Source organism: Peromyscus eremicus, chromosome 10 (genome assembly GCF_949786415.1).
Source record: "Peromyscus eremicus chromosome 10, PerEre_H2_v1, whole genome shotgun sequence".
Lineage (NCBI taxonomy): Eukaryota > Metazoa > Chordata > Mammalia > Rodentia > Cricetidae > Peromyscus > Peromyscus eremicus.
Window position 1 is genome coordinate 47,818,519 of NC_081426.1, and position 17,869 is coordinate 47,836,387.

General features: G+C 42.3%; 1 long non-coding RNA gene across 1 annotated transcript; it reads right to left on the bottom strand.

The window, feature by feature from the left end:
• Positions 1–3,731: 3,731 nt before the first annotated feature.
• Positions 3,732–8,542, bottom strand: LOC131920643 (uncharacterized). The gene is made up of 2 exons (XR_009381739.1): positions 8,354–8,542; positions 3,732–3,969 (listed from the first exon to the last, which is right to left on the bottom strand). It is a non-coding gene; the product is annotated as an uncharacterized LOC131920643 (long non-coding RNA).
• Between the last annotated feature and the right edge of the window lie 9,327 nt (positions 8,543–17,869).

The following is a 17,869-nucleotide window of genomic DNA, read 5'->3' on the forward strand; positions in this document are numbered from 1 at the left end:
GATCATACAAGGAAGAAACAGCTCCATGATAACTTGGCATTTTTAACCTAAAGACTCATTTCTATATAGTTTACAGAAATCTGTACGAGGCATTATGTCCTTGGAGGAGAATGTTCTGGATCTTAAAGTTTCTGCTTTTCTCTCTAGGTTAGTCATAACATATTAGAACACAGAGCTCAGCTCCCCCATCTTCCATTGTTTGTGGTACAAATTGTTTCCCCGACTTTTTAGTTTGAGTTTGAAATATCATCATCGCAAGGCTCAGAGGAGCACCGTTCCTTTGTACCTCCTTTCCCCTCATCACTGCTCTGTGTAATTTATAGAGCATCGCTGACAGTCTTTGTACTTGGTGGAGCTGAGATTGCCATGTCAGGCCTTGGCTCAGAAAAGCTTCCAATTCAGAATCCAAAGCTTCAGGCACTCTCAACAATAAAGCTAGACACGATGGTGGTGGGTGGAGGTTCAAGGGCTCAAAATCTGCTACAAGAAGGCTCCTGTCAGTGTCGTAATGGGTCCTTTTTTTGTACTTAGCAGCCAGAATTAAAAACAGGACCTTGGGTAACCTCACTTCCTTTTTCCATAGAACCATAATAACTTGTCAGGCTCTAATTTTCTGAAAACTTATCAGGGTGGCAGGTTATTTAATTCATGATAACTAGTGCCTCTTCCAAGTAGCACCATGGGTATTATTTTAACTAGCACATATATTTCTTGTACAAAGAGTCTATGCTTTGTTTTTTTTTTTGTTTTAAATTATCATTAAATTGGCACATAAGTATGTAAATCTTTATAATATCACTACAGGATGACAAAACTCAATTGAAGAAATGAACAAAAAGAGAGAGAACTTATTGACCTCAGGAGCTAAAAAGTGTAGACTAGACGATTTGGCTTTTAAGCGTGGCCAGACTTAGGCTCAAATGTTAGCAGGCACAGTTATCTCATCATCCATCACTTTTTGTTTTCATAGATTTATTGACTGGCAAGGGAGCCCCAGGGCTACTCCTGTCTCTGTCTCACCAGTGTTGGGATTGCAATCATGTGACATTTCATCCAGCTTTCTAATGTGGGCACCGAACTTGGGTCCTCAGGCTTGTGTGGCAAGCACTTTATCAACTGAATTCTTTCCACAGTCCCCACTGGTTTTACGTGAAATGTTTACTCTGGTCTATCACAATGACTGAAGATGTAATGTTCTCTTTAGCCAGGCTAGATGTGACATTAATATCAAAACATCAAATGAGTCCGAAGAAGAAAATATTTCACTGACCACATTGGTATATTGTTTTTGTAGGAGGATGGCAGTGTTAATCACTTATTGGTAGAATAGCATGGCTCATTTTAATCTATTGAGCCCTCAACAGAATCTGCTGAGGAGATGCAATAATACACATTTACCTTCATGAAGTCAACATGGACTAAGGATGCCTCCTAGAACTGTTCAGAACCTTTAGCATCACCATTCATATTTTTAACTCCAACCATAAGGTTACCTGCCGCTAAACACAACACTCAGGCTTGCCTTCAACCAACTAGTTAGGTAAGTGTGACCCCTTTAAGCGATCTTTTAGGGAGAACCTGCTTGTTCCCACATTATGCAGCAGTAGCTGGAACCTTGGTTTTGGTAGTGTCCAACAATTCCAGTCAATGAAGATTGTTAGGAAAGACCACCAGATCCCCTACCTTCAGTAGCACAGCGCAAGGTTGGTGACAGGACACGACATTTCTTCTAATAAGTTCCTCTACTTTTGGATGGCTTACTGTGAGTTAAATGAGCTCTCCTTTGCTCTTCCTTCAGGCTAATTCCCTTGCAAGGTAAGGCATTTCTTTCTCACCTTAAGGCATCATTTCAGGACACTGACAGTGCTCCAGGGAGGGACCTGGCTTCTCTCCTTTATGCAGCAGTCTCTCAGGTCCCAATTCCCCATCCACCGGTTAAATCCCAACTCCAGGTTAACGGTGCCTATTAATTTGTAGACAAAAATAACAGTTAAGGAGCGGGAAGGGAGCGTGCCCTTAAGGGAATAGTGAGTGCTGTGCTGGAGTCACACCAGAACCACCTGGCTCAATTTAAGACAGTTTCTCCCAGCACAGGAAGAATTTTCTGCAAACGTTTGTGTTTGCAAAGCTTGTTTACCTCAGCTGGAAATTGCAGCAGATCACAATTTGAAGAGTGTTTACTTTTTTTTTCTCTCTCTAAATCATACTCAGTGGTAATTATTGGGATCCAGATTTTGTTGTTTGGAAATGATGGGAAGTAAACTTGGATTGCATTTGGGCTCTTAAGCCTTGATGAAAGGGGATGTGTGACTGGAGATTATCTGAGAGAAGAGACACGACCCATATGCGCCTGGTTGAGCCCCTCTCAAGGAAAGTCTTCTCTACTTGCTTGGGAAGGGTACTTTGAAGCCACAGTGTTAAGTGGATGACAGTGTCTTATCAAGAGGAACCTTGAGGTTGCATTATCCAGAACATCAAAAATTCTTCTTGCTTCTGTGACTCCACAGTGGTCAGCAGTGGATTCAGGAAGCCTTTGAGGTAAAGGCTTGGCATAAAAAATTTTCCTTACAGGACTGCAGAGATGGATCATGGGTAAAATACTTGTTGTCCAGGTATAAGAACCTGAATTCAGACACCCTAGGATCCATGTAAAGCACCTGAACATAATCACACATACTTGTACACACACACACACACACACACACATATTCATGTCCACACATTCACCCATCTGCACATACATGTATATACACACATGTAACACATACACACATACACAGTGATAAAATTTCCTTTCATGATCTTGGTTCTGCTATTGACAAGAATTCTCATGTTCTAGAATACATTCTTTCCCGAGAATGTCAGATGATCAAAAATGTTTAGTATGTGGAAGCAGGAGCAGGGAGGCAAGCAGGAGTGGGACACATTTGTCCCATGATGCCAGAAGCTGTGCTGGGATATGTGACAAACACGGTCGGTATAGTATTAGACTTGGGATGTATCTTGAGTAACTTTTCCAATATTTTTGTAGCATAGAAATTAAAAATATTAAAGAGTATTTTTTCTATATGTTGTATTAAAATAATGACACGTGACTCAGAAGAGGCCTTGTGGTGAATCCTTAAGAGATGTAAAAGGAGTTGGTCTCACTTCCATGTCTACCTTTATGTGTATAAACTCAGTACTCTTCCCTTTCTAAGTCTATTAAGAGAAGGGTAGTTTTCTTTAAACTGTGGATTCACAAGTCCAATAGTCACAATAATGCTCACAAAATGTCCTTTTGCTCCCACCATGAGGTGGGGCTGTGTGAGTAGTATTTGCTGAGGGGCTCTGGGCAGAAGTTGTAGATTTCTGGGTTAAGGAATGGAGGAGTTGGGGGTGAACATCTATGTATTATAGTTTCTTTGCAGCTGTAGATGAGTACTCTGTGGCATCATTGGCACATCTGTGGCATGCCAGATTTCCTGGTCTTGGGACTTTGTGGTGCTAACCCTCAACTGACAGGTATCATGCCAAGACACTTAATTTCATGTGATCACTGCGGTATAATGTCATCTATCCTGCTAGGCATATTAAATCAGGAGATTTCTGTATAGGAGTGGAAAGCTAATTTAAAGGTGTACCATGTAAGCTGTTTAAGATTGAGCCACTGAAGTACTTAAGATAACATAATAGTTCCCTTAAATCAGATCATATGCTATTCTAGAATAATTACAAAAACTTCCCACATAGAGCCTTAAGACAATAGTCATTTCTTCTCTTATAGTGGCCTTCTCTGGAGGCCATGAGTGAAAATCCAAGGTGTTAGCAGGACCACATTCCCTCTGCAGACTTAGGGATCCTTCCTGTCTCCTGCAGTTTCCAGTGGCTCCTAACGTTGGTTCCGCTTATGGCAGTGTAACTCCAAGCTTTTTATCTTCACACCACTTTGTTGTTCATGTCTCTGGATCTCAAGTCTTCCTCTCCTTTCTGTTGTTAGGATTCCAGACGTTAGAATCAGGGCAACCAAGAACCGGGGAGAATGTCATCAGGAGATCTTTAACAAACTGCATTTGCAAAGACTATTGCTAAAGAAGGTCACATCTGCCGTACCAATGCTAAGAACTAGAGATATCTTTTGAGGGACACACTTCAACCTGCTACAGAGCACCCAGAAATCATAATCACAATAAAAACATCATTTGTTCAACCTGGAATCCGAATGAGAGAGATTTATTAATGAGTTCTTCTATTGAACTTTGCCTAAACCTTTTCTGGTTCCTTTTTGTTGGTCTTAAAGTCTTGACTCCAATCTTACTTGCCGTCTTAGTTAGGGTTTCTATTGCTGTGAAGCAACACCATGACCACTCTTATGAAGGAAACATTTAATTGTGGTGATGGCTTACTGTGTCAGAGGTTTAGTCCATCATCATCACGGTGGGGAGCATGGCAGTTGAGGGTATAGATGGTGCTGGAGAATCCTACATCTTGCAGGCAACAGGAAGTAGACTGTCTCACTGGGAGTAGCTTGAGCATACATGAGACCTCAAAGCCCGCCTCCACAGTGACACACTTCCTCCAACAAGGCCACACCTACTCTAACTGAAGCCACATCTCCTAATAGTGCCACTCCCTTTGGATCTATTTTCTTCTAAACCACCGCACTTGCCTTATTTCTAAAGTCTCTGAACAGTGCCATCCCAGAAACTCACTTACTAATTACATGGCCTCCATAGACAGGCAAACGCCCTTGACCTTGTATCTGATCTGCCATCGCCTTGTGCACAGTGCATCTTCTACTACGTGGGTTAGATGGGAAAACTTTCTAATATCACAAAACATTAAAGTTCTTAGAGGAATCCTCATGACTATCAATGAGGCATTGGATCTGCCAGAGGAACTGAAAATATTTCCCATACTTTGCACAGTTACCTGAGAATCTTAACAACACAGAAGTTAAATTTTTGTATTTTTCTGAAGACTGCTGTTTTCACCTCATTTTTTAATGGTCTTTTTGATATCATTGCCTCAGGCATAAAATCATAGTAAGGCCATCATTCCCTCCTATTTCCTACTTTGTGGGAGCCAAAGTTAGGAGCAGAAGCCTAGAGTATCAACGCATCCTTGTTTATTTTATATTCATTGTAAGAGTGCTGATGTTTAAAATTTTGGACTGAGTGAAATTTCTCACCTCTTTTTCAACTTATAAAATTATGATGAGGTTTAGCTGTGGATAGTAATTTAGGAAGAAACTGGTTTATTCCATGTGACTTTGCAACCCACAACATGCAACTGTTGTTATCAGTGGCTTGGGCCTGATTATGTTGAAGACAGTACTCACAGCCAGGATTTCTAGCGTATCTACACAACAGGGCTGTGCATAATTCTCATGAATGGCTCTAGTTTTCTTAAAGAGAATGCACCTTTGTTAGAATAGACATGATGGGAAGGATTTGCAGTCAGTTAGAAAGGTAGGATCACTGTTGGTCTATGACATTGGCTGTCTTCTACTCCATGTTGCTTTCTCATGTTAAATAAATGCTTCTTGGCCTAGTCAACCAACAAAGAATGGCCTCTTCCATCTTCACTAGCCCTAAATTGGCATTCTACCTATTATGCAATTAAAACTAGAGTCATTTAATACATCTGTGAATAATGAGAGTGGACTCCTACATCCATGGCAGACATTGCTAATTGATTGTGATTTTTCTTCATCAACCTGGGCCTCTCAAAATCCAAGCTTCCCTTACCAAGTCACAGTGAATGAATCAAAAGATAATACAGCAGTAGAGGATAGACTTTTGTGAGAAAACTTCTTTGTATGTGTTTGTGTGTAGGTAGGAGTAACAGCCCCATAAAACTGGACTTTACACAATTTAGTGACATTGGGTAAGGACCAAAGTAGGATCCCCTATCAGAACTCAGTAAGGCCCACATCACAGCTGGAATTAAGTGTGTGCCTACGAACAGAAACACAAGGGTTGGGAGGTAGGGACTGTCATTGTGCTACCTCCCAGGGTGCGGCATGAAGTGGGAGCAGGTACCTGAGGATGAGTGGCTAGGGCTCAGCTTCTTAGTTGACATTTACTTGTGTGCTCAGGACACAGACTCTGTGTTCCCTCTCCCTCCTGTCTCCCTTTCTCCCTCCTTTCCTCTCTGTTTCTCTACTTCCCTCCTTCCTCTCTCTGGTTTCATAAAGCTCCTTATGAAGTGTCAGGTGGTCTCTGGAAAGACGTATGTGCCCATTCTCAGGTCACACTTCTCAAGGCCGAGCTGCAAGACCATCTTCTGTGGGAATGAAGTCAAATCGAGAAAACTTACAAAATGAGAAAAACCAATCCTGTGTTGGATACTGAGAATGTTTGTTTCTGTGATTCCAGCTGTGTGTGCGTCTATATTTTCTGGAATTGGCACCTGAAATATACATGGGAAACGACCAGATTCTACTCAGTTGAGGTATTCTTTTTGGTGGGGGGAGGTAAGGAAAATAGCAAAAATGTCTGTTTTTTCCTCTTAATGTCACAAAGGCCTCTCTCTAAAGCCTGAGCCATGCATACTTCAGGCCTCTGTGGCCCCTTCTTGGGTCCTTATGTTTGTTCAGTGGAAATACTAGACTGGGGCAGAGAACATCTGGGCGATATGCTCCAACCCCATCTTCCTTGTTCCAAGCAGACATTGCTAAGTAGTCCTGGTCCTTCCTCAGCGATCTTAGACGCAGCTCTGCCGTTCTCAGGACAGCACTTAGCACAACCAAGATCAAGGAAAAGACTTGATATACATAGACATTCCCCAGTGGACCACTTCTCTGAGTTCCCAAAGGGGCAGAAACCAATCCTGCCTTTGTTAGTGTTCGCTATAGCACCTAACTCAGCACTTCTCCAAACTTGGTGCTTCAAGAATCCTGAATGATGCTGCACTCGGACCATACTTATAGACAGTTGTTCAAAGGACACCCCCCAACCCGCATCTCCAGGTAGTCCAGTTTCGGCAGAAGCTAGGAGAAGGTATGATTTCACTATTGCCTGCTGTGTCTACTATTATTAGGCCCATCTTAAGGGGAACTACGACTATATTTCTTTTCAAGAAATATTAAAGTACTGGCTTGCTGTTATCACTACCAGTGTCCTATTTTTCTACCAATAGAATTTCCTATGTGTTCTCTATGACCTCAGTGCTAAGTATTCACAGAGTGTTGTGTTTGCTAAGTTAATTTATGTGTTCCATGTCTATGTTTCTGAAATGCTTGTGAACTTAGGATAATGTTGGACAAATGTGGTTTGTTTTCCTTTGGGGGAAAAATGAGGTCAAAATGAATGCAATAAGAGGGCTAAACCAAGGCAGAATCCTTTACTGGGGAGAGTAGAGGGAAATTATAAAAGGTTACTGGCTAGAGTTTCGTTTCTGTTTCTTTGGGATAGCTCTTAAGTACATTCCAGCCTGAAGGACAGAATAGACTAATCGACCTCTCTATGTCCCTCCAGTCCCGGAGACACACTCCTGGGGAGGAAAGAAGCCCCAGAGGGCTGTGACTGTTAGGAGCAATTACTTCCATCACAGAGCATTGTTATCCCATGACCAGTGGCTAAATGGGGCCAGAGTAAGGGTTCTCAGGGGCATCTTTAAAAATACAAGTAAAACCTTAAGGCTGGGGAGTTGTGTGCATTAAATGTGGTCTGGAGATGAGTGTGTTGAGAGCACCAATACACCATCAGACAGACGTTAAGGAGCCATTAGTCTTTCCATTTGCAAGAATAGGTTTGGCTACCTCCTGAAACACCGTGTCATCCCCTCGGCTAGTACAGTGCATCCTATACATCCAAATTCCTGTGTGCATATGCAAATTCCTGTGTGTTTTTCGGCCTTTAATTTCCTTTATTACCCTCAGTTCTTTTCTTTCTTTCCTTTCTTTTTTTTTTTCTGATATAGCGACAGAGTTTCAAAATACAGCTATCGATCTTTTCTTAGCTGGCTGACTCCTTGAGTGGCAACTCTTACTGAAGGTGGAAGATTGACTAGATGAGGGAACAGTAATTTATAAATTTCCCTCTTGATTTTTCTGGCTCCTTGGCTGCCTGGACAAATTAGTGATTAAAAAGTAAAGCATGTGGGAGAGGCTGCAGCTACCCATCGAAACCATTTCCCCCTTTCTTAGCATTCACTTAGCCTGTGTTTGCCAGACACTTCTAATTGAATGTGGTTATGTCATTGAGTGCTAGCCAGAAGTGTCCCAGAGGAGTGACGCACATAGTGCCACTGCCATGTGGCCCATGCCCAGCAGGATGATGTCACCTGGGAGACTGTGGGAAATACAGATTCCCCAGTGCTGTCTCAGTCCTGCTGAAATCAAATGTCTCGAACCAGGGAGTCTGCACACCTGCTCTCCATATTCTTCTGAGGTGTGTCCTGGCTTGCAAAGCAGAATGCCCCCTTCAAGACATGCCACGTGATGTGTAGTTCTTCCGGCTCTCTTCCTTCTCCTGTGTCAACATGGATGTGTGGCTAAGTTGCCACACAAGATTGTTGCTGATCAGTCAAGAACGCCATTATGTGTGATGCAGGAATGAGAAAGAGATGCCCTTTGTCGACGTCACTGGAGTTCTGGGATTTCTGCACAGAGCTTGGCTTTACCCTAAGCTGTTGCCGTGAGAAATGACTCACCCAAGGAGCTTGGATCGATTGCTTTTCCTGCAAGTCGCCTTTCAGTGTTTGCTACTATAAAAGCCAATTTCTTAGCATTTACTGACCATATTATCTTGTTTTTCTCTCTACATAATATTAAAATATGTAGCCACAATTATGGATTTTTCTATCTTCTTCCATTAGTTTTGTGAAGTTTTAAATGTTTGTTAATACAGGCACGGGGTTGTGTGGCAGGTTGGATGCTGAGTGGCCCTACGAGTTGGCCAGTGTGTGAATCAATTCTGTTGTTTTCTAGATCCTCAAAAATACATACTCTCCCTGGATTCTGGATTTCCATTTCTAAAATTTTATGGGTGAATGAGCAAATATGATCCCAGATTCTGTATACCTGCTCGTCTATGGGAGCCAGTATAAACAAGTGAATGATTCATTAATCACCAATTATTATTGTTTTGTTTATTGAAAATATTTTTTTAATGTAGTATATCCTGATAATGGTTTCCACTCCCCCAACTCCTTCCTTATACTCCCCACTTCCCCACCCACCCAAATCCACACCTTTTTTCCTTTCTCATTAGAATACAAACAGGCATCTAAAAATGTAATAATATAATAAAATAAGAAAATTAAAAACAAATAAACCAGAATAGGACAAAATAAACAAGAAAATGACAAAGAAAAAGCACAAGAATCCCATACACATGCAGAGACACACATGCTCATCACTCAGAAATCTCATAAAGCAATAAAATGATTCCTAGCAGCATTCTACTGTACTTAGAGATCAGGGTCTTATTCCACCATCCTTGGAGTAAAGCTTCCTTCTGCAGCAGAGGGGACAAAGACAGAGACCCTGTACATTTTGCAGAGAGTGACAGACCTTTTTTCTTTCTTTCTTTCTTTCTTTCTTTCTTTCTTTCTTTCTTTCTTTCTTTCTTTCTTTGTTTTTTGCCTTTTAGTGTGGATTTATTGATTTTCTTACTTATTTTAAACATGACAGAATAAAATATAAGATAAAATGAAACCATCCCATCAAGGCTAGATATGGCAATCCATCAGAAGGAAAAGAGCCCCAAGAGCAGGAACAAGAATCAGAGACTCATTTGTTTACACACTCAGTAGTCTCATAAAAGTACTAAACTGAAAGCTATAATATGTACACAGAGGACCTGGTGCAGACCCGTATAGGCTCTGTGCTTGCAGCTTCAGTCTCTATGAGTTCATATGAACCTTTCTCAGTTGATTCAGAGGGCCTTGTTTTCCTGGTGTCCTCCACCCCCTCTCTTATCAATTACTATTGTTGCTGAAAATTTGAGAGTTATTACTCAATGGTGTATGTATGTGTGTGTGAGTGTATGCATATGTTGTGTATGTGTGCATATGTGTCTATGTGTATGCATGTGTGTACATGTATATATGTCTGTATTTGTGTGTGTATTTCTGTATGCATATATGTGTGTATATGTATGTGTATGCATATGTATGTATGTGTGAATATGAATTTGTGATGTGCATGTTCTCTGTCTCGGTATACATGTATATGCATGCCTCTCTAAGTTTATGCATATGCATGAGTATGTGTACATATGCATATGTGTGTGAATGTATATATGTTTGTATGTGTATATACATGTGCACATGTGTGCGTATTGGTTTAAATATTAAGGCAACTCCATGTAGTTAAAAGGGATATTTATTTTGTGGGGTAACTTACAAGTGAAGGGATAGGTAACAGGGTCTGGGAAAGTTGAAGCTCAGTCCAGTGGTATTCTCTGGAGAACTCTGCTCGGTCTACCTCCAGTGTCCAGGACCCAGGAACCAAGAGAACTCGCCCATCCAGACCTCGGGTCTTCAGGGGTCCCCTCTCGGTTCTGCCTTGTAGGCAGGACAGTTACCGAAGCCTCAATGGGGCTGGCACTTCCAAGTCTAAGTTGAAATGGCTACCCACTACATGTTCTTGTATGTATATGTATGTGAATGTATGTTTGTATGTATATGTGTGCACATATATGTCTGTATGTACATATGCATGCATGTGTGTGTGGTGTGTCCTTATTTTAGATAAAGTGGCCATTGTCAGAAACATGCTGTTTGAATGTGTTTCTTTTAAGTTGTGCCCTGACAGGTGAGGAGCCAACTATGATGTTAGAGGTCATAGGTGACTGGCTGGAGAAAGGGTGACATGCCCTTTCCCTTCATAGCTCACTGAAGAAATTCTTTTGAGGATCAAGATGATAGTGGAGGAATTCACTGGAATTCCATCAGAAAATTGTTTTTACTTTTGCTGTTGTTGTTCATTGTTTTCTTTTTAATTGTAGAAGTGAGTAACTAAATGTTCTCTGTAAGTGATTTATGAAAAGGGGAGTTGTAAAGGAGAAAGGAGACGCTCCCATAAGAGTGTAAGAAAGAAATGGACAAGTCAGTTTTACATCACTCTAATGAAATACCTAAAACAACTAACGTATAAAGAGAAAATGTTTCTTTTGTTTTGTTTCCAAGTTTTGGAGGCTCCAAACATGACTGGAAGAACTCATTGTTTTGGGCCTCTGATGGGCATATCCGAGGGGATGGCAAGGAACATCTATCTGCAAATTTTATAACTGCCCTGTAAATGTTTATCTTTGTATTTGCAGATTGAGCAGCTCTCAATCCTCAGAGAAGTTTCTCTTTGCAATAGAGAGCAATGAATACAGAAACCTACAGCTGGTCAATGTGCTAGGAATATGCGTTCAGCACTCCAATTTAAATAGGACATTTATAACTCTCCCTCTCTCTCTCCCTCCTGCCTCCCTCCCTGTCCCCAAGGCTCAGTCATCTGTGCAGAAGAGGGACCAGAAAGATTGGAAGAGCCAGAGGTGGTGGAAGACTGTAGCAAAAACAGTGTTTTCTGGGTACAATGGAGCTCTTGCACACGTGTTCTCAGTGCCTTGTACAATATTTACATAAGATCAAGTCAGCCAAAATTCCAGCCTGGATCGGGGAGACGCTCAGGAAGTCCCACCGCTAGCTGAGGGACTGTTATCAATTGATGGTTTCTGGGGGAAGGGGATTCAGTTCTTTCCAGCAATGCCACCCATGCTCCAGTGGGTGGCCCTAGGGACAGGCACATCCTGGCAACAGAAAATAGACTCTGGATTTAAAGAAGTGCATTTGAGGTTGGGTGGGAAAAATGGGTGTGGGTATACATCTTGGCTGCCATGTTTTCCTCTCCTACTAGTCGTGTTTACTGGCTTTGTGCAATCAAGTATCTTTTCCTGCTGTTTTGTCCCTGACCTTCATAGGCAGCTGCCATGCACTCCATTTCTGAAACGATGCCTTCAACCTTCCCTCATCTGGGAGGTGGATCTTGTATACCTCCTCCTCTGCTTTGGACTTTCCTCGTGCTTCTCATTTTTATGGAACTTCACTAATTTGAATGTTTTACATTGTTAGTTCTAAATGTTTAAAAACATGATCTTTCACCTATCTGGATTTTTTTTTAAGACTTGGCACAAATACTCCTTTGCAACTTTTCATACTCTACCCAGAATGTCAGCCTTGCCAACAGGTCTCATGTGTAAGTATTGTTAATGTAAGCTGCCTAGGTATCCACAAGCTCCCCAACCTGCTGGTTGTACACACCTCTTTACACTAAGTTAGTTAGATTGTTACTATCAATAGCCTGGCTAGTGAGAGGGCTAGGTGGCCCCCAGATGTCCCAGCAGAGTGTTAGAGAGCTTATCATTCCTCCAGTTATTGCCTATTCTGCTTTCATGTCTGTCTCTGGCATCGTGTCTTTTGCTTTTGTTCTTTTTTTTTTTTTCCAGTGATTCCTATCAACTCCATGTGGATGACGTCAGGAGACTTAGATGGGAGAGAAAGAATTCAACAGGTGGAGAAATTAGGATAAAGGAAAGGAGGAAACTGAGGCTAGGAGTGGAGTCAATACTCACTTGGTCTAGGAGATATCATAGTGGGAACGTTCTGGAAAGAAAAGTGTGGAAGCCTGTTCTTGGTCTTTTTTTTTGTCACACAAAGGGGACAGATCACAGGCCTTTCCTACTCTGATCATTAGCTCCTTCCTTCCTTCCTTCTTTCTTTCTTTCTTTCTTTCTTTCTTTCTTTCTTTCTTTCTTTCTTTCTTTCTTTCTTTCAGGGTAGAAAGGGCTTTTGATCTCCCACTTCCAGGTTGTGGTCCATCAGAGCAGGGAATTCAAGGTGGCAGGGACTGGAAACGCTCATGTCACATCTATAGTTAAGAGCAGAGAGAAAGAATGCCTGGGTACATACTGCTCAGCTCCCTTTATACTTACACCATCCAGGGCTCCACACCAAGGCACAGCGAGGCTACTTTCAGGCTGGGTCTTTCATATTAAGACAATCTAGATAGTCTCCCCACCCCCAAATGTCCACAGGCCAGTGTGATCTAGACAGTCCCTCACTGAGACCCTCTTCCCAGGCAATTTCACATTATATCAAATTGACAATTAAAAGTAATGTTCACAACTTGACCCTTTGTGATCTTGACATACAAACACATTAAGCCACACTCTTCTACCCAGATTCTAAGGTCAAACTTTCCTTCTTGGAATAAGGATGTTTTCTCTGTACATTACATGTGGAAAATGTATAACTTGTTTTTCTCAGTTAAGACATTTTGGACTTTCCAAGACTTCGGTGACTTTTCAAGTGGGCCTGTATCTTACGAGATAAAGGAAGTCATTACCTTCTTATCATTAAAAGCTTGGGTGGTCAGTCACCTCCTTGGAGTTAGTGAGCCTCTTGTGAGTAACAAGAACAGCGAGATCCATGGCCAGCACTCTCACTGACTTGTCTCCTGCCTGTCAGGGTGTGTGGACCTACTTAAGAAGAGTGCCTGGCTGGAATACCACCCTAGCTCCTTCTCTCTTACTCTATCCTGGGCAAGCCTCTTCTCAGAGGCTCTTCCCTAAGTTTCACTATCCCTCCTGGTTCCGATAACAAATAACTTTTTTTTTCTGAGAGAATAATTCTAGTAGATTAGAGAAAATAAATCAGAAAAAAAACCTTCTTCCATCTCAAGGAATAGCTGCACTATCATTTACACACAAACTCAGTGCAATTTTGAAAACATTAAACACAACTAGAAGACAAGATTCCATCTTAGGTAAACTTCGCGGGGCCGTCTTCATGGGACAAAACCAAAAAGCTTGAATGACAGTGACGCACTGGAACAAGATAAAGGAAAGGAGATGAGAAAGATTCTTTTCAAGGATGCGTGCACACAGTTCTTCTAATGGTCTTTCAGACGAGAGGGAGAGGAGTGTATACGGCCGAAGGTTTCTCCGTACTGCACTGCCGCCTCCAGCCTTGATTTCATTCACTCTGTACTGACAGGATTGCTCTGGGGGTACCTTTGCTATCAGAAGGGGCAGCTGTAACATGCAGCTGATGACTGGGAGGCCTCTCACAGCTGAGTGAGGACATGCAGCGCCTTTTCCTTGCAGAACATGCTGCTATTTGCACGCTTGCCTCTAGCAAGCAGAGAAATAACTCATCCCCACAGCCCCTTTGTTCAGACATTTATCACAGTTCTTGACACTCCGCATTGAAGACTCTGTCTCTCTGCTTTGTCTCTCCTGCTAAATCTGCACTTTTCAGAGAAATGACTCTACACTGTTTGTCTAACGTCCCTTGAGTCAAATGTAGTACTTGGCAGCCATCAGGTACAAAATTAATGTTTTCTGAAGAACAAATGCATGCATGAATGAAAAAATACGTATATAACACGTTGAACATAATTTTGGGAACTGAATGTATAACAATTCTTGTACTTTCAAACAAAGAAACTAGAATCAAACTTAAGATGGAAATTTGATTTTTTGTTTTATTTTAAATTTGTTTTAGAAATGTCTGGATTAGGTAGGAGTTTCGCCTGAGTGTTAAAACAACAGAAAGTCAACCATTGATGTTTAATGCGCAGAGTCCACGTCAGGTAGACCTACTTGGTGATATTACCAGGGACTGAGATTCTAGGGCAATTCATCCTCAGAGTGTGGCTTATCATATATCAGTTTTGACATCAGATGTAATAGGATAAGGCCTATGATATCAGTTATGGCATCAGGCTGATTGGTTATGGTTTTGATATTGTGATTACATGATTATTATACCTGCAGTGCTATCAGGTCCATGGCACCATTTATGATATTTAGAATTATGAGATTAGAGCTATATCCGTATTGTACGATTTCTAATGTCAGAATGAGCCTAGTGTTTGACTTCCATTGTCAAAATTATCAGAGTCATTGTTGAGGTTATCAGGCTGCTGAAGAGCCACCTTGTTTTTACATTGGCACCAAGCCCATACTTCATCTTGCCAATTCTTTTTTTTTTTTTTTTTTTTGAGACAGGGTTTCTCTGTGTAGCTTTGCGCCTTTCCTGGAGCTCACTTGGTAGTCCAGGCTGGCCTCGAACTCACAGAGATCCGCCTGGCTCTGCCTCCCGAGTGCTGGGATTCAAGGCGTGCGCCACCACCGCCCGGCCTCATCTTGCCAATTCTTAATTCTCCTCAGTTATAGCCAAGCAAGTATTCTTTTATTATTTATTTATTTATTTCACACACCAACCACAGTTTTTCCTCTCTCCTCTCCTCCCACTCCTCCCGCAGCCTCCCCCCCTCAGCCCCTATCCACTCCTCAGAAAGGGTAAGGCCTCCCATGGGAGTCAACAAGGCATGTCATATCAAGTTGAGGCAGGCCCAAGCTCCTCCCTTCCGTGCATTAGACTGAGGGAGGTATCCTATCATAGGGAGTAGGTTCCAAAAAGCCAGCTCATGTGCCAGGGACAGATCCTGGTTCCACTGCTAGAGGCCCCACAAACAGACCAAGCTACAAACTGTCACCCACATGCAGAGGGCCTGGAGGGAGTGGATCCTGGGACCCTGTTCCCTCGCGTTAATTAAGCAAAGTGCTAGAGAGGCCCACAGAAATCTACAAAGATACCCCCACAACAGACTGCTGGCAATGGTCGAGAGACAGCCCGAACTGACCTACTCTGGTGATGGGATGGCCAAACACCCTAATTGTCGAGCTAGAAACCTCATCCAACTACTGAGGGATCTGGATGCAGAGATTCATGACTAGGCCCCGGGTGGATCTCTGGGAGTCCAATTAGCGAGAATGAGGAGTGTTTATATGAGCGAGAATTGTTGAGACCAAGGTTGGATAAAGCACAGGGACAAATAGCCAAACGAACGGAAACACATGAAATATGAACCAATGGCTGAGGGGTCACCAACTGGATCAGGCCCTCTGAGTGGGTGAGACAGTTGATTGGCCTGATCTGTTTGGGAGGCATCCAGGCAGTGGGACCTGGTCCTGTGCTCATTGCATGAGTTGGCTGTTTGAAACCTGGGGCCTATGCAGGGTCGCTTGGCTCGGCCTGGGAGGAGGGGACTGGACCTGCCTGGACTGAGTCTACCAGGTTGATCTCAGTCCGCGGGGAAGGCTTTGCCCTGGAGAAGATGGGAATGGGGGGCGGGCTGGGGGGAAGGTGAGGGGGGCGGGAGGGGGGAGAACAAGGGAATCCGTGGCTGATATGTAGAACTGAATTGTATTGCAAAATAAAAATTAAAAAGAAAAAAAAAGTTGTAAAAAAAAAAGATAAAAAAAAAAGAATTATAGGAAATCAGAATCAGAGACATTGTAAACTGTACCTCCACAGGTTTATCAGAGTGCCAGCTTCCATGCTTATGCTGCATGTTTAGTTCATTGGCATCTTTGCCTTGTGTCAGAACAGATATTGTGGCATAAGTGACCCCCCCCCCCACGACCCTTAGGATTTTCCTTGAGACCAGCAGTGACTAGATATAGCATCCTTGCTGGCTTTTTCCCTTCCCACATCCCTCCCTCCCCAGTCTTTCCTGGAAGCACTTTACCACACATTGTTTACACAGGGATCTTCAATGAAGAGTGTCAAGTACTATGATACATGTCTAGACAAAAGGGCTGTGGGGATGAGTTATTTCTCCACTTGCTCGAGGCAAATGTACAAATAGCAGCATGTTCTGCAAGGGGGTTTCTTCTGGGGCATCTGACCTATGATAGTTAATTCATGCTTAGGGACAGTTGAGACAGTTTAGGAAGAGGTTGTAGTGTGGTGTTGTGAATTGCTTGACCAGTTCATCTTCCTAAACCTATCAGGTCCACCACTCTTTCCTGTCAACCTAAATTCCATGAATTTGGGGCCATAGGTGTTCAGGAGCTCTTTAAAGGCAGGACCTCCACTTCATGCTAGGAAATATGGAGAGTGGGAAATACATATTCCTCTATGTGCGGGGTAACTTCACTTTTCCAGGACGCTTTCTTCCTCCAGAGCCATGTGTTTCAGGAGATGCTTGCCCTCTCCTAGCTTCCAATTCCAGAGGACAATCAACTGGGTCTAAGGGAATCATATTGGTCTCTGATTTCAGTGTCTGATTGGTTTAGAAAAATTAAGGATGATAAAGAAAATGCTGAGGTTAGCTCCTGCTTTTGATGAACATTTCTGTTGACATGCTTGAATTTTCCCACTCTGTGTCGCCATTATCATTTTGTTAGCTCATGTCATGCTTACATAACACTAAGATATTTACATTCATTTCATGCGGTTATTAGAACAGACCAACATCTTCCACGTTAGTGACCCTGCTTATGATTTTCCAAACTACAGTCAGATGAGGCAATCTTTCTCCAACTTCGAAATACACTAAAATAGAGTGAAATTTCCTTCGGTACACCTGCTTGGTAACTGCTGGAATTTCAGTTTTGGAAAAACAGAACTGTGAGGATTGTGAGTCACTTCTGCTGGGGATAATTAGAAGAAGAGGAAATTGGGACTTGGGAATAGAAAGCAGAGGTAGAGCAGATGGCAGAGGAAGGCTGGAGGTTTTTGCAGTGAGTCCTAGGGGAGACAAAGGATGAGAAAGCGCAGTAAATGCTGAGCAGCATTCAGGTGACATCTGTGAGGGGGAGTTGAGGAGTGACTGCCTGTGAGAGAGGATTTGACAGGCATGTGGTCGGGAGGGAGTAGGAAGCTGTTTCTGAGTCATGCAATCAAAGAGGCATTGAGCATTTGAATGGAAACTAGGCAAAGGGAAAAACTAAATGGAATTGACAATCACCACACTGAAATTTGGAGAAACACTCAGAAGTTTCAGACAAGAATGCTAAATGGAGATTAATACTTTAGCATCCATTGTTGTGAACCTAAGATAATTTTATTTTGATGACTATTAAATATATTTTAATAA